Here is a 12,992-nt window from a genome sequence, read left to right as displayed (position 1 = left end):
CTCCGCGAGAGCATTCAGGAAACCAAGTGGATCCATAAGTCTCCTCGCCGTGAGGCTGGGCATAAATCAGCCCGTCAGCCTAGGGACGGGGTGGTGATGCGCAAGTCCACCTCGACCTTCAGGGCATAATGGTCGGACCATGGCACTCTCTTCAGTAGAGTGATACCACTCAAATTTATCCCCGACCAATTCGAAGACCAAATCCAGCGTATGCCCAGCCCTCATGGTGGGGCCAGAGTTTATTAAGGAGAGGCCTAGCGCCGCCATGGATGACATTCCAGGGTCCGCAGAGTCGTATTACGAGGCGGCAATTCGACATGACGCTGAAGTCCCACCAAAACAATACCAGCTTGTGGGAACCAGCAACGCTTCCAGTCCTGACACCACCTCCAGCAGCTGAACGGTATCGAAATTTTCCAAATGCGCTTAGGCTAATCGTACACCAGGAGAACGGGCCAACCTCTCCGCCAACCACTCCAGGCCGGCCACATTCTATGCCGGTGACCTCCGGGACGGGGACTGCCCTAAAGGGAATAGGAATCACGGATGAACAATGCCACAATCACCGGCCCTGTGCGTTCAAGGACAGGTGGAGGCATCGCCAAAACCTGGGGGCGCAACTTCTCAAGGTGACGGTACCCCACCCTTCGCAAGCACTCCAGGTTCGCTGCGGATACATGCCAGGTCCATTTCCGTTGGGCTCCTCGAAAATCTCGGAGCACCATGGTCTTATTATTGATGGACTCTGGCATTAATTAACACCACAAAGATGCAAGCAGAGTGTCCCTGGATCCCACTCGACTCACCATCATTTCTCGATAGGTCGGAGGGTCAGGAAGGCAGACGCAGCATAGTTATATCCTCGTGGGTGTCTTCTATCATATGGTCCGCCGTACTTCACCGCAGTGACTCTACCTTCCGTCCCATCAATACAGGGATCCCCAGCCCCAGAATTGGTGCCCCCATGACTTCTGCCACAACCTCCTCTTGCCTAAGTAAAAGCCTGGACAAACAACCCTACAGAATATCTAACACAGTTAGTTAAGCTTAGTCTTATCCTATCAACCCCAGCTTCTAAGGACTCCTCAGTCTAAGAGGTGGGTCAGGATAAGCCAAACATAAATACAAATCTCAATTCTGGATAAACTACCCAACAATTCATACAATTCAATCTCTAACAGCTACCCACAATTCATACTAACAATACAATTTATCCGCCTAACCAGAACAATGAACAGTAAAGCAGGGAGCTTGGGGAGAGGGCTGCTGCAGATCTGGGGTGCCAGGTAACAATATAGTGGGGGGCCTTAAGATAACTATAACCACTAAGGCTCCCCAGTGGGAGTGGTGGTAGCAGCGATGGGTGTTCTGGTACGCAAACAGTAGGTCCGGGGCTCACACACCACCCGGACCAACTGTATAACTTCTGGACCAGCTGGTAGGTTTGTAACACGGTGATCAAGGGTTGGCGATCCAGGTGGTAATCGAAAAGCCTCTGCCAACCGGCTGATCCGGTAGCTCTAAGATGACAAATATGAAATCATGAAAAAGTCTCCCAGGACGCGTCTCTCTGCCCAGCTCTCTCACTGCTGGTTCGCTGGCCCTAGGGAGAGCAGTGGTAAGTCATCAAATGCGTGTAAACCTTCATAAATCTCCACCGCGGTAGCTGGCCCTTCCAGTAGGTTCCACCAACTATGCCACTGAGAGCTGCTCTAATTTCCTGGCTCGCTAAGCCAAAGTTCTATCCTGATGGATAAGCAGGATCGTGAGACTGCCTCTGCTGTAATATTAGGATTGATGTAAAAATGCAGCACCTGCAATACTCAAGATTGGCCACCGGCCGGTTGCTCCTACTGCCGCCTGTGGCGGAGCGTGGTACTGCCCCCCACCGTGCTCTAATGATGTTTCCCCATGGGAGTCTCTGGTTATGCAGCGGCCATGTGATGGAAAGCGTAAGAGGAAGTTGAACTGCCACTGACTCCCCGATGCCGCAAGAGCCACCAGGACTCTCCGAGTCTCTTCTCGAACGCGCTACGCTGGTCTTCTTGGGAGCTGCCACACCATGCTATGGGCTGGCGCCATGCTGGCTGGGCGATCTTAACCGGCGACGCCCGGCTCTAACGGTAATCGGGGAATCTCTGCAACCGCATCTCCCTGCGCCGCCTTTGAGACTCCGACTCCAGCTTTCAGCCACGCCCCAACTCTCTCCTCGGCCGCTGGGTTCCTTTGCTCAGCCAAGTCCGAAAGCAGAATGGAACAGGAGTGGGGAGCCCTCTCTCTATCCGACTGTTTCGCCAGCTCCCGCCCCAAACACCGGCCCGCTGACTTCTGGCAGAGGGAGGGCGCTTGCAAAGGTCCCAGCAAAGGGAGAGAGGAAAGCTCCTCGCTGTGAGGGGTACAGACACGGCAGGATGAAGAAAAGCGCGAAAGAGCCAGGTACCAGCATTCCAGCAGCTTGGTATATTACGGCTTAGTTCTAAATAGCTCAGCAAATTCAGCTTACTTCGTTATGTCCCAGGCTCCCAGGCTCTATGTTAAAGTATTATCAGCGGCTCCGGCGCTCTTATTGCACTCTCCCAACGGCATATAGCACTCTCCCGGCCGTAGTATAACACTCTCCCCGGCTCTTATTGCCAGACTTCTCTAGCGGCCGACCGAATTTCATACACCTCAATTCGCCCAGCTCCCAAAGGGTATAAAAAATTTATAGAAGTGGATAGAGGATGAATAAAAGTCTTACTCCAGGCTAAAAACGGGTGGAATTTGAAGTTGAAGTGGAATTTGAAGTTAAAAATTTCGTTGTGGCGGAGCTCCGCTGCTGAGCTCCGGTGCGGACGCCATCTTGTTTTAGGTAGTTGAGAGCCTCGGAGTGTGGTACCAAGAAAGTGTCACAACTTGAATTATTAGACTGTTGTGTGGCACCAATATATTCATAAAGGAACTAAAAACACCAGGTGGCTTCCTCTAAAAACCGATTGGGATCCTCTAAATCACAGGTGTCAAACTCACAGCCCTCCAGATGTTCATGGACTACAATTCCCATCAGCCCTTGCCAGTATAGCCAATGCTCATGTTGGGAGGGACTGATGGGAATTGTTGTTCATGTACATCTGGAGGGCCGCGAGTTTGACACCCCTGCTCTAAATCACCTACCTCCCCCATATGTGGCCCCACTGGCTGCATCTCCCATGCTGAAAGATCCTACTTCAGTAGGCGATAAGGCAAATATGTTCTTGGGATGACAGAATTATACTTGGAGCTAGTTAAGAAGCAGTAACACAGATGATGAAGCTGAGCTACTCAATTTCCTCAATGCAAAGACAAAATGAAAGTATAGCCTCTGAGCATGTGCAGAGTTCTGAACTCCAGTTAGGAGGATTAATCCTTTTTTCGCCAACTGTAGCAAGAAGAAAAATGGTCTAGTTTGCTAGCTGCACCTCTTTGGAAACAAGGGGGGGGGGACCTAACTCAAACATTTTTTTCCCTTTCATGTATTGTATCTTTGTTGCATTATGGAAAACTGTTAATGGTGAAGTTCTTATGATGTTTTGTGTTCATCTGCTTGTTTTAATTCCCAAATGGTTTGGAATACTAGGGGGGGTAATGGAATGGATAGCAAAAAGCCTTTTAAAAGGAGAACACCACTGTTTTAAAACTATATTTACCATTTGTTTTTCATTTTTGCTTGTTTGGGTCTAAAGTATTTTTAAAGGATATGCACTTTTGCATTACTCTTCAAGCCTGACTGTCACTGTGTTAAAAACAAGGGCGGGGGGGGGGGAGTGCCAGGCCTTTTGGAGGCCTGGCATTGCTGGGGAGGGCATGGGGGAAGGTGGGGGGGATTGTGTTGCTGGGGAGGATGGGGGGAAGGGTCTTGCCGGCCACGGAGGGCCCAGCTGGGGAGTTCTGGAGGAGGGGGGAAAGGAAGGTGGGGAAGGATTTTGCCAGGCTGCTCCACAGGTGCTACACAGTCTGGCAATGGCCAATGGGAGTGCAGGGCTCACAGGGCTTGGGTCCCTGTGCGTCCTGATCGGTAATTGGCTAAGGGCTCATTGTCATTTCATTCGAACCCTTAGCCAATTATGTATTGTTAGATTGTTTTGAGTTTTGTACTTCATCAACATGAACATCAACTGGAAACAGTTTCGTCTATAAAAATGATGCATCTGAAAATGATGTCTAATCTTTTCCAATTGATTTTTAAAAAAATAGCCTGCATTCATTAAGGAGCCCCATGGAGCAGAGTGGTTAGCATCAGTAGTGCAGTCCAAGCTCTGCTCACAACCTGGTTTGGAGCCTGACATACTTTGGTTTTGTTGGAATTTTCAGTCTTGTTTGCATGCAGCAGCAGCACAAGCAGCAGGAAATTCTGGGAAGCTGCATGAGCATTCTAAAGGTGACAGTTAAAAAACGTTGGTAATTCTGTTGTTCCCTGACTGACTGAGAGAAAAGAGGTTTCTCTGTGTACTGCTAACCAATGCTATGAAAAAAGTGCGTTTGACTAAAATTACCTTTAACTAAAGATATTGTATAAACTTACTATCACAACCAAATTATAACAAACAATGAGCTGTGAAAGTAACGATATATATGTGATACTTTATTGATATGTATATACTGTTTATTTTTCTCTCTCAATTAAAGTTCTCTTCATGTTTGTGAACTTCTGAGGTAAAATGGCTGGTCTTTTGAGAGATAACTATTCTAATTTAATGTGCCACACAATCCATATTTCTGCTCGTTACTGTGCTTGACAGGATCATATATTGTAAATGTACCTGTTGCCCTTCAGGTTTGAGGTGGTTGGCTCAAGATTGACTCAGCCTTCCATCTTTTAGGTTTGTAAAATGAGTATCCAGTTTCCTGGGGATAAAGTGTAGATGACTGGGGAAGACAATGGCAAACCATCCAGTAAACAAAGTCTGCCTAGCAAATGTCATAATGTGACATCACCCCATGGGCCAGTAGCTACCTTTGCCTAAGTCCACTAGGTACCAACCTTTTGCCCGTGTGCTAAAACCCCTACCTTATAATTAGGTAGCTACTCTTACAAACGCCTTCACTGTCTTTTTGTTCTTATCAACACAGAATCAAAATCACATTACCATTTTCTCCAAAGATCAGTATTCTGTCTCTAAATTTATCTGTTTCCAGAATAAGAAGCTCCAAGAACATCCCTAGTGTGTTAATTGGGCCATATATGCTTCCCACTGCGATCCTTCTGCCATCCAAGCACCCTTAAATCAAAAATATGCCAACCATTATTATTTATCAACACTTTGTTTAAACCACAGTTCAGATTAGGAGTAGCTATAACAACTGCTTCTTTCCCCTTATAACTGGCTAAAACTCGCCCATTATCGGGTAAATTTAAATAATGAATGCTTTTTTTGCTGGCAAATGAACAGTTTGAAAGAATGTATCATTTGCCTTCTTATTAAACTACTGTGCAACCCCCTCTTAGGCAGAAGAACAGTAACATTAAGATAAATTGGTTTTATTTCATCCACTATAATAATCCACAAATATTTTGTTTCCATGGAAAATACACAAATGCTTTAATTATTTTTTTTTTATCCTCAAATTTGGAAGATGCATGCAGCTTTTGAGTTAAAATCTGAAGAACGTTAACCAGCGTAGCAACCTTACCTCGTTTGAACTCCCTCACTTACTTGCAAGATGAGGTAGGTTCATCTTGAGCATAGCGCTATGCCGAACAGTTTTGCACCTGTATGGGACTAATTAGGCTCCAGCATGTCTTAATAACTAAGGAACAAATAATTTGCAACTGTTGCTGCTTTTGCTCAGTCCACAGATTAAGTAGTCTCATTGGCCAGAAAAGAGGCATATAGTCCTAGGCTCGTGGTTGGGTCGCTAAAATGGCCTTCTTGTAAAAGCACAAAATTGCTTGCAGTTTGTTCCTTCTTTGCTCCTGCACATTTGGATGCAACATCGCCAGTGCTGGATATTGTTTTTGCAGATTTGTGGTCAGTGGTTATCTATCATGAAGCAACCAAATCAATAGATTACAAGATTAGCTAGGTCCGTGGGCAGCAACCAAAATTATGCTAAGACACGTAAGTAGCAAGTCTTGACTAAAAATAATCTTAGGCAGATTTGACCCCCTTAAATTATTCACCTTTTAAAAACTGGAGGCAGAAGCAGATGGATAGCAGCTGTGAAAAAAGAGGGTAACTATGCAAACTGTGCAAAGAGATGCACCCAAACTTGATCAGATGCACCTGAACACTTTGGCAAATGACCAACCTTCTCTGTGAGGCAGGAAATGAGTTGATCTAGTGGGTGGTCAAGCAATAACTACTGCAAACCGATGTTTCAAAAACTGCTGAACATCCAATGCAAGGATCTGGCTTGGCCCTCAGGTTTCCGCTTCAGTCAGACCATTCTCTGTTCTGGCTAACAGCAGCTCTCCAAGGTCTCAGGCAGAAGTCTTTCCCATCATACCCCTGATCCATTTAACTGGAGATATACGAGATTGAACCTGGGACCTCCTGTATGCGCCAACATAATCATGGCAAAAAAAGGGCATAATCTCCAGTCCAGCATGGAGCTTTGAGCCACAAGGAAAGGCAGGATATGACTATTTTAATAAATAAAATAATCCCCTTCCTCTCCCCCTCCCTCTCCTCCCTTGATGCCACCCCTCACTCCCTCCCCAAACCCTCCCTCTGCTAGGGTGGGTGGGCCATGTCCAGATGCCGGGTCCCCTCCCCTCACTCCCCTTCCCTTGCATGGCACCCTCTCTCCCCTCCCCCTTCCTCCGCTAGGGTGGGTGGGCCATGTTCAGATGCCGGGGCCCCTTCCCTCCCTTCCATGCCACCCCTCCCCTCCCTAAACCTTGCCCTTCTCAGGCTCCACTCCCAAAACTAGGTATTTCCCAACCTGGAGCTGGCAACCCTAGGAAGGGGGGTATTGCAGACACCAGTCTGATATGGAACTAATGCAAGTGATGCTACAGAGAGCAACCACGGAACTGACTATTTTAATAAATAAAATAATAAATAAAACAATTTATTTAATAAATACAATAATAAAATAAATAAAATAAAATAATCTATAGCTGCCTGTTCATTTTGTATGACAACATCACACTTCACGCGGCAATAAGGGTTGTTCTCAGTAGCGTAGCATCAAGGGGTGTGGTGGGGGCGGGTGGAAGCGCAGGGCGTACGCATGCCCCAGGTGCAGTTCCACCTCGCTCCGGCCCTGGTTGTCCTTTCCTTCCCCACTGCAATCCACATTGATTTGTGGCATAACCCAGACATTCTGCCACACCCTGGAAAAGCAGCTTTAAACATGCGGTTCTGTACACTTTGGTCGATCACCCACAGGGCAGCTGCCATGCGCTGGCAGCTGCAGCGCATCACAGGAAGGAATCTTGTCCCAATGCACTTTCTCCCACGAGTGTACTTGGAGCAGAAGCACATTGGGGCAAAAAGTCTTTGTCCTGATCTGCTTTCTCCCTGTGGCGCATTGAGAGGAAGTGCACTGGGCAAGATTTCGTGTCCTACCTCTTGCCCCGCCTATGTTTCTTGCTCTCCCACTGGAAAGTGAGAGCATTTCTGGATCGATATTTGCGCCAGAGCAGAGCAAAGGCGGGGCAGAGCTGATTGTGGGTAATTGGCCAGGGTCAACTAAATTCTTTGGTCCTAAACACTGAATGCCGTGGCGGCCAAAAGAAAATCCATGTTTCGCACAGTAAGTCAAGCTTTTTAGAACACCATAATGGCTTGAAAAATCTATGGACTTGAGTGAATCTCAAATGTTTTTTTTTTTTTCAAAATGATTAACCTCATTCACCACATCGCTATTCAGTACATTATTTGTCAAACTACACTTCTCTATCATACTTCCTTTCAAACTTCATTCTTGGAAATGGCCACATTTTTATCCCTCCTGCACCCCCACCCCTGACAAAAATATTTCATAGGAGAAACAAAGACAGAAATCCTGTTCACCACTTACACTGAGTGTATGCACAGTCTGCGTACGCACGTGTACTTGCGTTTACATGAGAGGGCCAACTCATATTCACTCTACATATGAAACCGGGCATAAGAGGTTTAAGTCACACATTCAGCTATTCTTGCATTGATTGTTACATGAGAATTATTCAGCACATGGATAAAGAAAAATCAAATGCCCTACGAGGAGAGACTTAGGGAGCTGGGTATGCAGAGGTGGGATCCAGCAGGTTCTCACAGGTTCCCAAGAGTAGGTTACTAATTATTTGTGTGTGCCGAGAGGGGGTTACTAATTGGTGATTTTGCCACCTGATTTTTGCCTTAGTTACACCCCTCCTCTCAGCAGTAGCGCGCAGAACTTGAAGCAGTCTAGCAGGAGGTGCACTGGCGTGCGTGGCAGCCTGCACCTGCGTGCATTCGTTTCCTGCCCAAGGACCAGTGCAGCGGCTGCGTCCTTGCCACAGCCCCACCCAGGAATGCCCCGTTCCCAGAATGCCCGGCCACGCCCCCGTCGTGCCCTGCCCAGCCCCATTGGCGCTACGCCACAGTTTGAATCCCATCACCATGGGAACCTGTTACTAAAATGTTTAGATCCCACCACTGTGGGTATGTCCAGTTTGGTGAAGAGAAGGTTAAGAGGTGACATGATACGGTAGCCATGTTTAGATATCTGAAGGGATGTCATGTTGGTGTGGGAGCAAGCTTGTTTTCTGCGGCTCCAGAGACTAGGACCAGGAGTAATGGGTTCAAGGTGAAGGAAAAGAGGTTCCACCTAAACATCAGGAAAAACTTCCTGACAGTAAGGGCTGTTTGACAGTGGAATGCACTACCTTGGAGTGTGGTGGCTTCTCTCGATGTATTACCCCACACACTGACTTTGATCCCCAACGGTGTTGCTGGGTCCCACTGACTGATGATGATCAGTTTCAGGGGGGCAATAGAAAACTGCAGCAGGATGGTAGAGAAGTCACCATATTTGCAGCTCTGCTAGGCTTACCAATGTGAAGGTGGGTTTTGGAGTTCCTCCAGAATTACAAACTGATATCCCCATGTTAGGGATCAGTTCCCCTGGAGGAAATCACAGTTTTGAGGTGTAGACTCTTCAGTCTTCCATAGAGTTTAGGAGAAACAGAAGTCCTAGAGTGTCATCATATTCTTATCAAGTCCCCTTCCTAAATGCCGCTCTCCCTATCTTCAGGAAATTCTCCAAGCAGCCTTACACACTGAGCTTGCCCCTAGGTAGCTTTCCTAGACTTCCAATGTGAGAGACAGTGTGGTATAGTGGTTAACAGTGGTGGGCTCTAATCTGAAGAACCCAGTTCGACACCCCATTTCTCCTCGTGAAGCCTGCTACATGACCTTGGGCCAGTCACAGTTCTTTGGCACACTGTCAGCCCCACCTACTTCACAAGATGTCTGTTGTGGGGCAGGGGGAAAGAAAGGTAATTCTAAGTCCCTTTGAGACTCCTTAAAGATAGGCACTTTTCCCCACTTCAAAAGTGAAAGTGGAGGGTACCCCTGCTCCTTGTTCAGCGCGTGGTTTCAAAAAGGTGTACTTCAGACCAGGATCCGAAATGACGCGCGCTGAGGGGTGGGGGGAGCGGCAGAATTGGGGTGACTGCGTTGTCACTTCTGATGTAGTGGGGAGTGCTGCAGGACCCTGGGGTATTTGCCGTGAGGAGCGCGCATCTAATGGTGGGTGGGGAATCGACCATAGAGAAAAGTGGGGTATTGTCAGACCCTGGATCTGTTACCAATAATGAGCTCAGTGATTTCAATCAGAACCGTCTATTGACAGACAACAGCATAGCCATATAAACCCCCCCCCCCGGTTCTGCCCCTCCTCCCAGGCACCAAAGCTGAATTCTACAAGGTGGGAATGTACCAGCCGTTGCCCTTCAAGGTCAGAGAGACAGATAAAGAGCCATCTAAACCACTACTTCATGCAAGCTCAGAAACAGCGGGAAAATGAACGAAATCTCAGAGTACGCAGGCATTCTCCATGCGTGGAAGTGGATTGTCAGGGGCCCCCGACAAGTATAAAGACCAAATCTTCTTTGGTGATGTCCCATCCAAGTACTAACCAGGGCTTACCATGCTTCGCTTCTGAGATCTGACAAGATGAGGCTGGCCTGGGCCATCCAGGTCAGACACTGGCAGAACAGTTTCCCCCAAATGGGGATTTTAAAAGGTTTATGAAGAGGCATATTACGGAGCAATGCGGATGTAGTTTGCTGGGGTTGCAGCTGATTCTGACTTCTGGCCCATCACTTATTTAGTGCCTCTTCCCATTAGTCAAAGACGGCTGCTTGTTACCAATCATTTCAAAACCAATTTTTGCTGACGTTGGTAAGTTAATAAAGAACTGCTTGGGCATCGTAGTGGTGGGGGGAGAGAACGGGGGAGCCGCAATAGATTGTTCCGCGCTTATGCTACCAATTGCATTAGGGCCATGACTCCGGCTTAATTAATTAACAAATTGGATGCTTCCAGCAAAATAAGGGCTGCAGACTTATAATCACCCAAGCTCCAACAGCATCCCTGCAAAAAATGCCAGCTCCCTGCTTTATACGCAAGTCATCATCGTATTAGCGGTACTATTCAGCCATAGGCCATAACATAATTACCAAACAATAAGCATCTTTAAAATACAATTAAGAGCCAGAGACATCAAATGTAATATGCACCAAGGACAGGACAAGGGAGCCACTGTCAGTCTGAGCAGACAATACGGACCGTGAGGGACCAAAGGTATAACCCAGCTTCATATATTCACAATGGCCCCTTCCACGCATGCGGAATAATGCACTTTCAATCCACTTCCACGCATGCAGAATGATGCACTTTCAATCCACTTCCATGCATGCAGAATAATGCACTTTCAATCCACTTCCACGCATGCAGAATAATGCACTTTCAATCCACTTCCACGCATGCGGAATAATGCACTTTCAATCCACTTCCACGCTTGCGGAATAATGCACTTTCAATCCACTTCCACGCATGCAGAATAATGCACTTTCAATCCACTTCCACGCATGCGGAATAATGCACTTTCAATCCACTTCCACGCTTGCGGAATAATGCACTTTCAATCCACTTCCACGCATGCAGAATAATGCACTTTCAATCCACTTCCACGCATGCAGAATAATGCACTTTCAATCCACTTCCACACATGCGGAATGATGCACTTTCAATCCACTTTGCAGCTGGATTTTACTGTGCGGAATAGCAAAATCCACTTGCAACCAATTGTGAAAGTGGATTGAAAGTGCATTATTCTGCATGTGCAGAACAGGCCATAGACTCATATTGACCCCCATAGCAAAGATACATGTGGATGGTGGCAGCTCCCGTTTTTGCTGCGCTATAGCCAAGGGCGAAATCTTTTGCTGTCATTAGCAAGCTGTAAAATATCTTTTATAGGTGAGGCTCTTCAGTTGCCCAGGTAGTAACTACACCCACAGGTGCTGCAACTGGATAGGTGAATGAGTTGCACAAGACATCCACAGCCTTTGCATGTGTACAGATTTATCGTGCCTTTTTCCCAAGGAGCTCAAGGGGGCAAGCATGGTTCACCCTTCCTCATTTTAGCAATACTATCACCATGTGGGGTAAGTTAGATGGAGAAGCTGGCCCAAATTTACGCAGTGACTTTCGCAGCACAGTGGGGATCCAAATCCATGTCACTAGTTCAACACTGATAGCCTGTGATTACCCAACATGGTTAAGTCTGTGGACACTTTCAGAATTTTGAGCAAGGAAAAGGGGTATTGTCACAAAATGACTGCTAACATATGTTTATTAGATTGCGTGCTGTGGATTGCCTGCTATGAAGATACAGTAGGAATTCCCCTATTGGTTATGGTTTTTACCATAAAGACCAGTGAATCCTCAGAGCACTGCAATTTCACTCGTGAAAATGGCATCATGATGTCATCATCCCCCCACCCCTTCTCAATTTGTTTCCACTGGAGTGAAAATCCTAGTTGACAATCTACGGAGTGCTACAGGAAGTAGGATCAGTCACAAATAGCTACTGTGAGAGAGAAAGCTATTATAAAATCTGGTGAAGTTTTATAGGGCAGGGACAGCTATTTCTGAATGGGTGTGTAACCCCCATGCCCAGAATGGGTTGGCCCAGAATGGGTTGACCCAGTAAGGGGGTGGAGACTCAGAGCAGCAGAAAGGCTGAAAGAGCTCTTTGCAGAAGACAAGGGTACCAGACTCGGACCTTGATTTCTATAAGCCCTTAACACCTTGTTAAGGTAATTGCAATATTATTGGGAACTACTGGGAAGGTAGTTGTTGTTTTTGCTATGTTGTAAATGTTGGAGTTTATTGTTTCAGGGTTTCTTTTGTGGTTGTAATGGGTGAGAGTTCTCCTGGAAACCTTCATCATGTTGCAACCTGTTCATCAAGCCCTTGGAGTCTTCAGGAGCCAGCCAACTTGCAAAGAAGAATTTGGACTTGGCAATATCAGTAGACTGTAAATAGAAGGACTTGAAATGCAACCTGAACAGGACCTTGAATTGTAACGTTAAATGTTGATGTTTTAAAAGTGTTAATTGTAAAGAAAAGTAAACCATTTTGTTGTTTAAAAATTGTTGTTGCAACTCATTCCAAGTACTGCCCCACAGAACCCACAAGCTGAGGTTACAGGTGCTCCCTGTGAACCCAAAGGCAATAACTTCTGGGGTCTTCTGAAGTACTTTCTGCTCCAATGAGAAGGAAAAAATCTGGGACTGATGTTCTGGGAAGTAGATACCAGGAAACACATTACAGTCTATGTATTTAACATTACCCCACACTGGCCAACTGGCCAACTAAAAACATCATAGCACTCCATCTAGTGCATCTTTCTCAGCCGAAGGTAACTAGAATCACCAGTGCTATTTGAGGATTTCACTGACCTTCCACTTTTTTTAACATCACAAGACAGCTGAAATCTGAGTCAGAAACCGGCTTCTTTTTAAATTAATCTCCACCCCACCTCTGATTTCA

The sequence above is a fragment of the Sphaerodactylus townsendi genome, linkage group LG06, assembly GCF_021028975.2.
Source record: "Sphaerodactylus townsendi isolate TG3544 linkage group LG06, MPM_Stown_v2.3, whole genome shotgun sequence".
Taxonomy (NCBI): Eukaryota; Metazoa; Chordata; class Lepidosauria; order Squamata; family Sphaerodactylidae; genus Sphaerodactylus; species Sphaerodactylus townsendi.
The sequence above is the reverse complement of the archived record's forward strand: the minus strand, read 5'-3'. Positions refer to the sequence as shown.